Source organism: Arachis duranensis, chromosome 1, assembly GCF_000817695.3.
Source record: "Arachis duranensis cultivar V14167 chromosome 1, aradu.V14167.gnm2.J7QH, whole genome shotgun sequence".
NCBI lineage: Eukaryota > Viridiplantae > Streptophyta > Magnoliopsida > Fabales > Fabaceae > Arachis > Arachis duranensis.
The window spans coordinates 98262493-98277989 of NC_029772.3; positions in this window are offsets into that span (position 1 = coordinate 98262493).

Genomic DNA, 15497 nt, shown 5'->3' on the forward strand with positions numbered 1-15497 from the left:
AAACAGTTCAAATCAGTCCCTATTTATTTCAAACCTAATCCTAATTTCCACGATAAATACATCGCGTTCAGCATTTAAAATAGGGCCCTATGCCTGGGTAAGTGTTGAAATTGCTGGTTTGGGGCGACGATAGAGGCAACAAATGGAGGCCGTGGTGGTGTGTCATTTCCGTCAAACGGCAGTAATGGTTTGACTGTCTCAATTTGAATCAGGAGGAAAACCCATAAGAAATCATGTTTCTGTGGGTTGAAGGCTGCGATAAGAAAATCTGGCACAGCAGAGAATCCAGATAGACTATTCCGTGCATGCCCAAGGTACCGGATGAGTGTTGTGTAAGAAGTCAAAGGTGTTCCATGTTGGCTTTTGTTTTGGGGTTTTAGTTAATTTTTTGTCTTCTGATTTCTGAATCTGCAGAAGGGCAGTCACTGCAATTACTTTAAGTGGGTTGACGATGATGAATATGAAAGGGTTGGCGAAGGTGGAATAAAGAAAGATTACGGGGCTGAGCTGCAGGTTGATGGTGACTATGATGAGTGGAGGTTGAAGGTGGCATAGAGACTGGACAGCTTGGAAGCTGAAGTAAAAGCATTGAAAATGTTAATAATTTTCCTGTTTGCTGTAGTTGTGGTTAATGTCATCGTTTGTTGTTTGTTATGTAGTTCCAAGTAAAATAAATTCTGGTGATATGTGAAGGTGTAATGAGATGAATCCCTTGAATGAGAATAGATGGTGCATTTGGTTTTTTAAGATTAAGACAACAGAATTGAATTCAAATGTTCCAAAGAATTCCGAATCACTGTTACAGTAGGACGTATAAAGGAATGAACATAATCAGTAGTGAAAGTACTATTAAATATTAACTTGCCATAGAAGGCTAGATGTCACATTGTCTGAAGGATAAAAACCACAGCAAAGTCATAAGATTTTACATGAGAAAACAAAATAAAAGGGCATAGTACAACTTTCAATTACATAGATAACCAAAATGTAGATAATGGAAGTTCAATTGCCTTGTGCAAAAAACTAAAGTATTCTGACACAAAAACAAATTCAAACAGAATACATTTCAACACCAATCAAAGTCATTTATCAGTCTTTCTTGGGGGCTTGAAGCCTGGAGTAGGAACGAAGGTCATAAAGTTGGCCAGCTTTTTAGTAGTGGCTGAACTAGTTCCCTTGATTGTCTCAGTAGATATAGCCACTGGTGGTGCTACAGTGGGCTTAGGAGAGGACTGTACTCTGGCTTTTCCTTTAATGACCTTTAACTTGGGCGGCCTAGCTATGACTTGTTCCTACATAAATTAATTGCAGATTTAGATTTAGATGTACATTATAAAAGAAATCATATGTGCTTAATAGTTGCCTAGTCATGATACAACCTATTGTGTTTCTTGTGTTGGTGGTATGCTTTCAGATTAGCTAATGTCAATCACTATTGGAGGCTGTGTTGGTGATGGACCTCTATCTGCTGGAGCTGGATTATCTTCAGCTGGGACAGAGTTTACTTCAGGGTCAGCACCATCTGCAGCAGGGGCAACTTTAGCTAGTTGCAGCTGCAACTGTTTGGCATGCTCCTCAGCTTCCGTAGCTTTTTTCTTTGCATAGCTTCTCTTGTTGTGTCCTATCTCACTACAATACATGCATCTAATAGGGTTATACTTCCTCTTCATCTTTGTCTTTGACCCATTAGGTTGCTCCTCTTTGTCCCTTCTCCTTTTCTTGGTTGGTCTTCTTGGCTTGGCCTTAAATGGTGGTGGAACGGGAGCTGGGTGTGGAGTTTTTTCCCACAGATCCTGTCCCTTCACTGGGTTGACATTGAAGCAATAAGTCTTCCTGTACGAGTCCATCTTCAACCAGTCATGACAATAGTCTTCAGGCCGTTTGTCATTCTTATCCTGAATGGCCGATATTGCATGCATACACGGCATCCCTTACAAAGACAAATCAATTATTATTTAAAGATCGTGCATGAAAGTAGATGACAATAACTAAGTGTTGAACTTGTTACCTGTGAGTTGCCAAAAGCGACAGCTGCATGTGTGCTTTCCCAGGTCAACCACCATATTGATTGGCCAGCCATGAATTTCGTAGAGTTCCTCCTTTTCATCACCAGACCATAGTGGAGCCCAGTGGCTAGATAACGTTGTCATTACTTCAAGTCTACTCTGCTGAACAGGGGGGAGAATCCCTTGATAGTTATGTAGCTTCTTTCGATTGTCAACAATACTCTTCATGATTATTCTTCTTACTTCCTCAGCTAATGTTAAGATGGGCTTGCTCCTGTCATGCTTGATTTTTGCGTTGAAAGACTCGCAAGCATTGTTGCAGCAAATGTTATCGACCTTTGGCACTTCACTAAAATGCGCCTTTGTCCATGCATCCTTAGGCCATTTGTCGAGATATTCCCAGGCTTTTATATTGATCAGCTTCACTCTATTCATGTTTCGATTGAATTCAGTTGTTGTCCTCGACCGAGCACATTCCCAAACCAAATCTTTCAATTCAGTGCTTGACCACTGTTTTGAGAAGTTGCGCCACAAATGCCAGACGCAGAATCTATGGTGTACCCTAGGAAACACTTCCTGAACAGTCGTTATTAAACCCTGCAAGTAAACAAAGTCACGAAAAGATGTTCAATCAATATAGTCCCTCAGATATATTCATTAAATCAATTAGGTCCCTCAATGTTATATAGTAATTCAAATTAATCCTAATAACAATCTCACCTTCTGCATGTCTGAAATGAAGCACAATTTGTTCTCCCTGTAGTCTCCAAGGTCATTGTGCAGTAACTCAAGGAACCACTTCCAATTGTCTTTGTTTTCGACACTTACAATGGCATAAGCAATCACCAATATGTGATTGTTAGCATCCTGTCCACATGCTGTTAAAATTCGACCCCCATGTAGTGTCTTTAGAAATGCTCCATCAAGGCCAATTAAGGGTTTGCAACCTGCCTTAAACCCCCTCTTGCAGGCATCAAGAAAAACATAGAAACGATCAAACAGGGGAGGACTCTGAGGCATGAGGATAACAGACACTTGAACTGTGGAGCCTGGGTTACTAGTCAACAACTCATTGGCATAGTCCCACACCAACCCATATTGAGCTATCTCATCACCCTCAACTATTTTCCTAGCAGCTTTCAAAGCTCTTGTAATGCATGTGCTATTGAGATAGATGTTGCACTTTCTCACAAACCAGTCATAAACCTCTCGATGCTTCATGGTAGGGTGTTTTTTAAGCTTGGGTACTAGCTTACTAAGGGTCCAGGTTTGGGTTGCAGCTCTATTTTTCCTCCTTCTTGGACAAGTGTGGTTATCTACTAGAGTCTTAATTTGCCAAGATCCATCTTGTTTATTACACGCACAGTAAACTACCCATGGACAATCTTTAGACTTGCAAACAGCTCTGACTCTAATCTTGTCATTTTTCGAAAACAATATATTTCTACCCCACTGTATTGTATAGTCCCTTGTTGCTTGCATGAATTCAGACTTGGATTTAAATACCATACTAACCTCAAATTTCAACAGCCCAAACTTTGTCTTCTCATTGAACTAAGGGTATACAGCTGGTGATTCTTCATCAGACTCCAACACTTGATCAGAATTCTCTGAGTGCCAGGAGTCAGCATCTGAGGCACCATCACTGTCATCTAAATCTGCTAACAAATATTTCAAAACATAAGCTACCCTAACATTTGCAAAATACGTCAAAAAAAGTAACCCTAAGAAAATTAACATACCAGACTCAGAGCTTTGTTCATCTTCAGAACCCTCATATTTGGAATCATCAGTCTCTATTTCCTTATCACCTAATCTTTTCTTAGGGGGCTTGTGCTTGTCTCTGACTTTAGATCTGCTGTCCCCTTTTCCACTACTTTTTTTACTACCAGAGTCACTATCACTGTCACTGCTATAGAGGTTGTCTCCTACAACCTTTGGAGGCCTATACAGTTCATCTTCAGTACTCTCATAAGAGTCATGAGAGTCGCTGTCATCTTCATGGAGGGGAGCTTCTTTCACTTGTCTTCCAGATCTCGTGACTCTGCACCCACTGCTACTATCCTTATCCCCTTGTGATGATGCGTTTGATTGAGGTGGGACTGATTTGGCCTGATGACTGGTCTTCTTGGCTTGAGGAACAGGATTCATGGGCTGAGATGTTGTCTTCCTGGGCTGATAGACTGGTTTAGTGGGCTCAGAGTTGGGCTTCATTATTGGTTTATTGGGCTCGAAAATGGGCTTCATTGTTGGTTTGTTGGGTTGTGACTTGGGCTGTAAGGTTGTTTTGTTGGGGTTAGAGGTTTGCTTCTTGGACTCAGGAACCATTGCTGTGGGTTTCTTCACCGGTTGGGAACTGCACTTGTTAGCTTCCATAGGCTTCCTCTGTTTCAAGCTTTCTGCTTCCACATTCACTACTTCCTCCTCCAAGATGTCTATTATACAAGGCTGAGATATACAATTCTCCAGGTAGATATTGATTAGATTGTGATTTCTCCTACAACCCTTGCACATGGCAACCAAGTCTCTGTCTGTGACTAACCTTCTCAATCCGGATGAAAGGGGAACTCCAGGATCTTTCCATCAACAGTTTCCAGCTTCAATGTAACCCAACTCCTTATAGTAACCCCTTACAAAGAAGACATCAAGCGTGTCTCCTTCAACCCCCATCAACACCTCTGTCTTATCAGGTTCATATACAGTATCTCCTTCCAGATTTTTTTTAAATAATCCACCATGGTGAAACACAAAAGTCATTGGAGGACCTTCCATCTACAATAACAAAAAACAAATTCTTTCAGCCCACATAGATTGCCACTACCTATTCTCAATGATAACATAACAAACCCTAACCCCAAAACAAACATGCAACAACGAAACAAAACCATCATTAAAATGAAAGACCCATAACTAAATATCATCACAACGGCAGTCAAAGCAATGCAGTCTGACACACTCAAAATCTTCAACAATAATCACACAAACCCTTACCCTGCTCAAATCCCTACCCGAAGTCACACAAAGACATACAGAATGCCACCCCTAAGTCATCAGGCCACAAATTGATGCAAAAAATATAAGAAAACTATTATTCTTACCTCTAACCGTCTCGGTTGCTTCTTCCACAATCAATGTTGCTAACAGAGCCGACGACCTCTATTCTCAGTAGCAATACCTACTCTGCTTTGATCGTCAACCAACAATGCCAAACGTGGATGGTGACGTTCGAATGAATGGTGAAATGGTTAGGGCATGGCTTGAGGGAGACGAAAGATTTTGGAGCCAAACATGGAGATACTTGTTATGAAATGGGGTGATACTCTGCAACGTAACGTTTTGATTCCATGCTGCCAACAAAACGACGCCGAATCATGACTATCAGGGCCTAACTTAAAACGGCGTCGTTTTCCTTGCATGCCACCGTGGCAGTTAATGCCACACGTCAGCAACTGTTAGCCAGGTCACCAAGAGAATTGACGGAAGGACGATACTGATTAGGTCGGGTATCTTTCAAGGACTCTTTTGATTAAGTTTATCTTTCGGGGACCAAAATGGAGATCGAGGTATCTTTCAGGGACGATTTTGAGAATTAACTCTATCTTTCTTATATGTAAATTCTAAACATTATTTTATTTTACTTTAATTTTTTTTTTATATTTGATACCCGCATTCATAAAGTTCAATTCATGCACAATGGTTATATGTGTTGTGATAAGGATCAACTTAGATGATCATTCTCAAGAGTGAATGAATTTAATGAAAATTGAAAAGAAATGACTATTTGTATATATAAATAGAGAAAATATCAATTTGAAATAAACTTCTAGCAATAATAAATATTCTTTTTTTTCTACGATATAAAATTCTCTCCTTTTTTTATTTCTCTTCCTGGGTTTTTAAATGATAATATACTAGTATATATATAAATTACTTCTATTATTATAATGAGATAATTATATTAGTGAATATTAATATTACGATCTTCTATTTACACTTATTTATTTTATATTTATTATATCTTTTCATTTATTTATTTTACAAGACGTTACCAGCATGAGACTCTGATCAAATTTTAGAAAGACTCAAGTAAAAAATTTTCATTATGTCGAAACTCTCTCATCTTGAATTTAATGCTCTTGATATATCTAGAAGAAACTATTTATCATGGATACTGGATGCTGAAATCCAACTTGATTCAATGGATCTTGGAGATACCATTAAGGTTGAAAATAATGTATCGCAGAAGGATAAAGTCAAAGCCATGATCTTCCTGTGTCGTCATCTTAACGAATGATTGAAAAAAGAATATCTCACATTAAAAGATCCTGCAGATCTGTGGAAAGACCTTGAAGAAAGGTATAATCATCAAAAGACAGTGATACTTCCTCAAGCCCGATATGAATGGACGCACTTGCGTCTACAGGATTTTAAATTCATAAATGAATATAATTAAGCAATGTTTCAAATCACCTCACGAATGAAATTATGTGGAAAAAAGATAACTGATAATGATATGTCAGAGAAAACTTTCTCGACCTTCCATGCCTCGAATATGCTCCTGTAGTAGCAGTATCGAGAAAAAGGATTTAAAAAATATTCTGAGCTAATTTCTTACCTTCTTGTTGTTGAACGCAACAATGAGTTGCTCTTAAAAAATCATGAAGCGCACTCAGTTGGCGCCGCACCATTTTCTGAAGCAAATGCGGCAAATCATAAACCCTAAAAGAGGTAAATGACAAGGTTTTGGTAACAAAAAAATTATGGAAGGAAGAGGAATTATGTTCACAAGAATAGATCTCACCAAAGGTGGGATCAAGAAAGAAACAATGGGCAAAATAAATCAATAAAGGATAAGTGTTTTTGTTGTGGTGGAAAGGGTCATTGGTCACGTACCTGTCGTACCCCAAGGCAACTAGTCGATCTTTATCAAGCATCTTTGAAAAAAGATAATAAAGGAAAAGAAACAAATTTTGTTTCAAATGATGTTGAAAACTACACCACTCATTATGATGTATTAGATTTTTTTTGAGGATTCTGAAGGAAATATTGGTCATTTGATCAATGATGGAATAATTTAATATGTGAGATTGTTAAGTATTCATGTAAATAAATAATGTAAGAAACTTCTTGTTAAGTTTTATTTTTTATGAATTTCAAGTGTGATGTATATGAATAATGTTTGAAAAATATTTATGTTTATGAATTTTAAAATTATTGAATGTGCCAAGATAATAACAATAATAATAATAAAATTTTTGTATATGATACTATGTACAGTACTTCTTAGAAAAATAATTTCAATTAAAAAAAATAATTTTACTGTACATATACTTTTACTCATTTTATTATTATTATTTGTATCTGAAGAAAATGACAAGGACATATAGTGAAGATGTTTGCCCTGTGAATAGTGCGAGTTCGCACACCATTCTCAAATGTAATATATATTTTACTCATATTGTGCCAAGAGAAGAATATGTTAATACTATTTTTGGCTCAGGCAATATGATAGAAGGCTCTGGAAGAGCTATAATTTTGTTTCATAGAGGAACAAAATTCATAATAAATAATGCACTATTATTTACTAAGTCTCTAAGGAATTTATTGAGTTTCAAAGATATTCTCCGAAATGGATATCATATTGAAACAATGAATGAGGAAAATCATGAGTACTTATGTATCACAACTCATGATTCAAATAAAAAGGTTATATTAGAAAAGTTACCCTCACTCTCATCTAGGTTATATTATACCAAGATTAGTGCAATTGAATCAAATGTCATTGTAAACCAGAAGTTTACTATCCCAAATGAATTCATAACTTGGCATGATCGATTGGGTCATTCGAGAACAACCATGATGCGGATAATTATTGAAAACTCCCATGGACATTCACTAAAGAACTAGAAGATTCTTAAATCTAGTGAATTTTGTTGTGCTGTGCATGTTCTCAGAAAAAGTTAATTTTAAGGCCATCACCAGTAAAGATTGGATTTAAGTCCTCTGAATTCCTAGAAAGGATTCAAGATGATATATGTGGACCTATTCATCTACCATATGGATCTTTTAGATATTTTATGGTCCTAATAGACGCATCTTCGAGATGGTCACATGTTTGCTTATTGTCTTCTCGTAATCTGGCATTTGCGAGATTACTTGCTCAAATTATTCGATTAAAAACACAATTTTCAGAAATTCCAATCAAAGTAATTCGCCTTGATAATGCTAGTGAATTTACTTTCCAAACTTTTGATGCTTATTGTATGGCTAATGGAATAAGTGTTGAACATCCAGTAGCTCATGTTCATACACAAAATGGGTTAGCAGAATCACTTATTAAACGCCTCCAATTAATTGCTAGACCCTTATTTATAAGAATAAATCTCCTAACCTCGGCTTGGGGACATGCTTTTTTACATGCCACGGTACTTATTCATTTGAGGCCAACAAGTTACCATCAGTTCTCTCCTATGCAACTAGCTTTTCGCCAGAAGCCAAATATTTTCCATTTAAGAATATTCGGGTGTGCGATATATGTTCGCATTGCACCACCTTATCGCACCAAAATGGGACTCCAAAGAAAATTGGGGATATATTTTGGATATGATTCTTCCTCTATACTGAGATATCTTGAGATATAAACTGGAGATGTATTTAAAGCCAGATTTGCAGATTGTCATTTTGATGAATCAAAATTTTTATTATTAGAGGGGAGAATAAGCTTCTTGAAAGGGAACTTAACTGGAATGCATCATCCTTGATGCATCTAGATCCTCGATCAGGGCAATATGAACTAGAAGTTCAAAAGATTATACATTTGTAAAGAATAGCAAATAAATTGCCTGATGCATTTTCCAATACAAAGAGGATAACCAAATATTATATACCAGTGGAAAATATCCCAATTCGAATTAATGTCCTAGTTGGACAAGTGGCCACTGAAACAAATTCACGCCAAAAGCGTGGTAGACCTGTCGGTTCCAAAGACAAAAATTATTGAAAATGAAAAGAGGTAAATACTATTCCTTTTGAAAAAGACATAGTAAAGACACCTGCAGTTATCCAAAATTCTGATATAATTTTAACGCCAGAAGACGTTCAGGTACCTGAAAATTATGAAAATAACGAGATATCGATAAATTATGTCTTTACAGGAGAGAAATGGAACCAAAATAAGACAATTATCAATGAAATATTTGCATATAATGTGGCATTAAATATCATGCATGAAAGTAAGGATCTTGATTAAGAACAGTCGAAGAATGTCAACAAAAGAATGATTGGCCAAAATGGGAAGAAGCCATGAAGACTGAGTTAGACTCAGTTGTAAAACGCGAAGTCTTTGGACCTGTAGTCCGTACACCAGAAGATGTAAAACCTATTGAATATAGGTGGGTATTTGTGAGAAAACAAAATGAGAAAAATGAGATTGTACGCTACAAAGCTCAACTTGTGGCACAAGATTTTTCACAAAGGCCCGGAATAGATTATGAAGAAACATATTCCCCTGTAGTGGATGCAATAACATTGCGTTATTTGGTCAGTTTATCTGCATATCATCCTGAAGGACTAAAGATGTCTAAACCATCCAATGAATATTTGCAAGGGTTATACTCAGTTAAATTGCAAAGATCTTTATATGATCTAAAGCAATTTGGATGAATGTGGTATAATCGTCTTACTAAGTATCTGGCCAAAAAAAGGATTTAAGAATGATGATATTTTCCCATATGTTTTCATAAAGAAATCTGCATCTTGATTCATTATAATTGCTGTGTACGTTGATGATTTAAACTGGAACTCCTAAAGAGATTCCAACAATTATAAAAACTCTAAAAGAAGAGTTTGAGATGAAAGATCATGGAAAAATTAATTTTTGTCTCGGCCTGTAGATTAAGCATAAAAAAAATGGGATCTTTATTCATCAAAAAGCATACACAGAAAAGATCTTGAAGAGATTTTATATGGGTAAGTCTCATCCATTAAGTACCCCAATGATCGTAAGATCTTTAGATGTGGAAAAGGATCAATTTCGTCCTAAGGAAAAAAATGAAGATATCATTGGTCCTGAAGTACTATATCTTAGTGCCATTGGAGCGCTAATGTATCTTGCTAATAATACACGACCCGATATATCATTTGTTGTGAATTTACTAGCAAGATATAGTTCCTCTCCAACCAGAAGACATTGGAATGGAATCAAACAAATCTTTTGATATCTTCATGGAACGATTGATATGGGATTTTTTATCCCTATGGATCCAAGTTACAATTAGTTGGCTATGTAGATGCAGGATACTTGTCTGATCCACACAAAAGAAGATCTCAAACAGGATACCTGTTCACATATGGTGGTACAACTAGGGGTGTTCAAAACTAATCGGATTGAACAAAACCGGCCAATCGAACCGAAAAAACCGAGAACCGAATAAACAAAAAACTGAAAAAAATCGAAAAAATTATATTTTGCTGTTTTTTATGCGGTTCGGTTTGGTTTTCAGTTTTGATACTGAAAACCCTAACCGAATCGAACCGAACCGGTCAACTAAAAACCATAAAAAAAACATTCCCCCCAACCCATCAGATAACCTAACATGACCTAACTCACTAACCCGCCTCCCAGCCCCTCCCACTCCCAGTCCCGCGAACCAACGCCTTCCAGTCCCGTGAACCAGCGCCTCGCAGCAACGCCTTCCAGCCGCGCCTCGCAGCAACACCTCCCAGTAGCGCTGAACCAGCCACCCAACAAAGCTGGACCAGCCCTTCCCAGCACCTCCCAACACTAAACACCAGATATGGATGATCCAACTCATCCAAGTCAGGTATTAATTTGAATTATTTCTATTTCATGTAATAATTTTATTTTGTTTGAATTTATACTTTTGTTTGAATAATTTTTGTTCTTTGTTCAGTGTAATTTTGTTTGAATTTATGCTTTTGTTTGAATAATTTCTGTTTTATGTTTAATGTATTTTTGTTTGAATTTCTGGTAATTGTTAATAATTTTATTTTGTTTGAATTTATGTTTCTGTTTGAATAATTTCTGTTCTATGTTCATTGTTCAGTTTATTGTTGTTTATTGTATAATATATTTGTTGTTAATTTACTAAAATTGCTTCTAATTGTTGTTCTGTTGTTCATTATTCAATGTTCAATATCAAAGGATGTCTTTAACAATTAACATAAAAAGCTTTTCCAATTTTTGCATATGGTAGTTGTTAAAAGTTTTTTGAAAATATAATCCACTTAAGAATCAATTTTATATGTTTTCATCTTCAAATTATATTAAACTTGCATAGGGTTTAAATTTAAATTTTACTCTTATCAATAATGTGATAAGAACAAAGGTAGTTTTTTTATGGTGAACAATAACAAAGAAAAGTTATTGTCATCACTCACACATTGCATAAAATTGATGCACAAGTTTATATAAAAAAGTAATAATACTGTGATTTAGGTGTTCTTTGATCCAAACTCATAATGCATAATTATAAGAACAAATAAGTACTTGATATAAATTAGACAACTATTGAACACAACAAAACATCCATCCATCCTGTTCTAGTTTCAAAGATATTGCAACAATAATACATGAATTAAGTAATTTGTTTTATTATTTTACTTGTTATTGGTTCATTGATTTCATTGTTGCTGGTTGTTTTTTTATTGCTGGTTCAGTTTATTGTTTTATTTGTTTTTCATTGTTTAGGAAAATTTATTATTTTATTATTTTACTTGTTATTGATTCATTGATTTCATTATCGCTGGATGTTGTTTTATTGTTGGTTCAGAGTTCAATGTTTTATTTGTTGTTCATTCTTCAGGGAAATTGCTTCTGATTGGTGGTTCACTAGTTCAGTGGGTTTCACTCTATGCATCAATTCTAGACCACATATTTTTTCTGCTCCAACGAAAAGGCACCTCACTCATCCAGTCAACTGTGGTAAAATTCTTATTTAATTAGTTTATTTTACAATTAAATAAAGATCTCTATTTTAAAACTTTTAATGCAGTTATATATTAGAGATACACTTGACTCATAGGTCGCTAATTAAATTTGCGTGGATATCATTGTATTCTGGAAGAGAAGGAGAAAATAAAGTGTATATCGTTAACTTTCAAAGGGGAGAGGGTGAGCTTATATAATATTTCCTAACACAAATTATATATTGTGTATATATGACTCCAAACCTCCAAAAATTAGGTACCACACCATTTCATCTTACACTTATTTTCTTTTTGACTCAATAATTGATTATTTGAATTCTTTTTGTCGTTAAATTTTATTAGATCAAGATTTTGTTAGCTATTGTATATTTGTATTTGTGGATTTCAATGTTATGACTTTGTGAAATAGTATGGTAGTATTTTTTTAAATGATTCAAAAAATCGAAAAAATCGAACCAAACCGAACTGTAGTTTAATTAAACGATTGGATCGGATGACTTTTCTCTCAAAAACTGAAATAAACCGCACTGCGAACACCCCTAGGTACAACTATATCATGGAAGTCCACGAAACAGACGATAGCAGCAACCTCCTCTAATCATATTGAAATACTAGCGATACATGAAGCTAAGCGTGAGTGTTTTTGGCTCAGGAGTTTGATCCAATATATTCTATCATCATGTGGACTGGTTGATCATAAGATAGCTCCAACTGTCCTGTTTGAAGATAATACAGCATGCGTTGCTCAACTTAAGGGTGGATACATCAAAGGTGATAGAATAAAATATATTTCTCCCAAATTCTTCTTCACTCATGATCTTCAAAATCAAGGGACAATTGATGTCCAACGGATCCACTCAAGTGATAATCTGGCAAATTTATTTACAAAGTCACTCCCAAAATCTTCCTTTGAAAAATTAGTACATCATATTAGAATGCACCGATTTTGATATATTAAATAATGTCGACGAGAGGGGAGACTGTACTCTTTTTTCCTTGGTTAGGTTTTTTTCCATTGGGCTTTTCTTGAGAAGGTTTTTAATGAGGCAGTCCCCATCACAAAGCATATTGTACTCTTTTTCCTTCACTAAAATTTTTTTCTAATGGATTTTTCTTTAGTAAGGTTTTAATGAGGCATAATCCTAAATGGACATCCGAGGGGAGTGTTGTGATAAGGATCAACGTGGATGTCCATTTTCAAGAGAGAATAAATTTAATGAAAGTTGAAAAAATATGACCATTTGTGTGTATAAATAGAGAAAGTATCAATCTGAAACAAACATACAGCAATAACAAATATTCTCTTCTCTTTCTCTACGATATAAAACTCTCTCCCTTTTCCTATTTCTCTCCGTGAGCTTTTAAGTGGCAATATATTAGTATATATATATAAATTACTTCTATTATTATAGTGAGATAATTATATTAGTGAATACTAATACTAGAGTCTTCTATTTATACTTCTTTATTTTATATTTATTATATCGTTTTATTTATTTATTTTACAACAAGCTAGTTATGATTTCATCTTTCAGCAACAAAAAACCGTTGAATTTAAGAGAAAACGTACCGATACTTTAATCAATGTTGTGTGTTGGTTTTTTAAATAAAGTTTAATAAGTGTTGGCTACAAATGAATTGTATTCGAAGATTGAAGTAATTCGAGATGTTAGTAAGGCCTTGAAGTGGAGCATAGAATGAAGGCCATGTGCTGAAATCATCAAGTATGGAGTTGTCCAGCATATGTTTGATTAACATGGTGATTAGAACGAGTTTCAGTAACTGTCCCATATTTAAGAAAGATTGAAGATTATCAAATTAGAAGAGATTCAGAAACTGTCCCACATTTAGGGCTTGTTTGGGTGAACTTCTAAGAAAAAATCTTTTTTCGAGTTATCTTTTTTTAAAAGATCTTATAGAAAAGTAAAAGTAATTTTATGTTAGGATATCTCATGTAAAAAGGTCTTTTTATCTATCAATTATGTTTGGGTATAACAATATAAAAGTACTTTTTTGTTTATTTATTACATGAAAAACATCTTTTTTTAAGGAAAAAAGATCTTTTAAAAAAAGATGTAAATTACAGCTTCTCAAAAAAGATCTTTTTTTGATTTTACTAGTGCTTTTACTTTTACTACTAGAAATTTGCCAAACACGTTAAAAAATAAAAAAAGATATTTTTTCATTGAAAAAAGATCTTTTTAACAAAATAATGGCGGCCAAACATGCACTTAATCAAAAGGGCGGGAACGGTTACCTTAGTCTCCGCACACAAAGAGGCACAAATTCTTTAATGATCAGTTATGGAAAGAGGGCTATAAATAACAGGAAGCAGTACGGCACAGGGGTTGGAACTTTTCTCCAGAAATACACTCAAGCACACTCACATACCTAGCGAATTTCTGAGTCTGCATTCGAGTTCGATTTCTGTAGGATTCCTTCCATTATCTTTACTTTTCAATTTAACAATTTTTGCAAACTTTATCTTTCCTTGTTCAATTTATCTTAAAAGCATATTTTAATTTCATTGTCAAATTTACATTTCAGTACCTTTACTTTTCATGTCAAAAGTCCTTTGACCCAGTCGGAGGCATTTTTATTGCTTTATTTAAATTCAATGCAAGCTATTTCGATTTCAGTCAATTTTACTTTTCGAAATCTTTGTTCTTTTACACTTCTTCAGTCTTTTACACCTTTTGAACTCATTTTCCTTTTATTGCTCATCTAATTCGAGGACCTTTGATGCACTTATAGAAAATCTGGTACTTGCAAAAGAGGAGTGAGTTTCGCTCCCAGACCATTAGAATCGAACCACCATCAATTTGCTAAAATATTTGGCATCTGCTTGGGAATTGTTAACTTCCTTTCGAAAAGTTTCTCTGGTCCATATCCCAAGGATATAGAATGAAATTGCTAATGAGTTGGCCCAAATTGCTTTGAGATACAGGATAGGCCCAGAAACACTAAGAAAGTTAGCAAATATCTGCCAAATATTAGTGCATGTGGATGAAATAGAGGCTCTATGTGTGGATGATTGGGAAGATGATGATTGAAAAAAACCAATTGATGAGTATTTAAAGTATGATGGGCATGTTCTTCTGTTAAATCAACTTTTTGGGTCTCAATTGAAATTGGAGGAGCTACCTGGAGAGGTTCAACAGATGCAATAGTTTGAATTGATGAATGAGATGCTTGTTGTCCTAAATCTTGTGCCCTGAATCTTGTTGATGTTATTGAGATGGTTGGTTAGGCGCAAGAGAGGAAGTGATTGATTGAGCAGTAGTGACAGGCTAAAATACAGCATACATTAGTCGAGGTTTACTTCGACTGAATTAATATATTCGAAGATAATATAATGTTACTGGAACAGATCTTTTTCTTCGAATCAGCTGAAAGCTCGGGTCCGAATCAATTTCATCATCCGACTTCGAGGATGCGGCAATGCAAGAAGATTTTGGATGGAAATATATATAGATAAAATTTATACTTCATTCTAATTTTATCCATAAATTTAAAATTTTCTATTTGAGTTCTATTGGCATT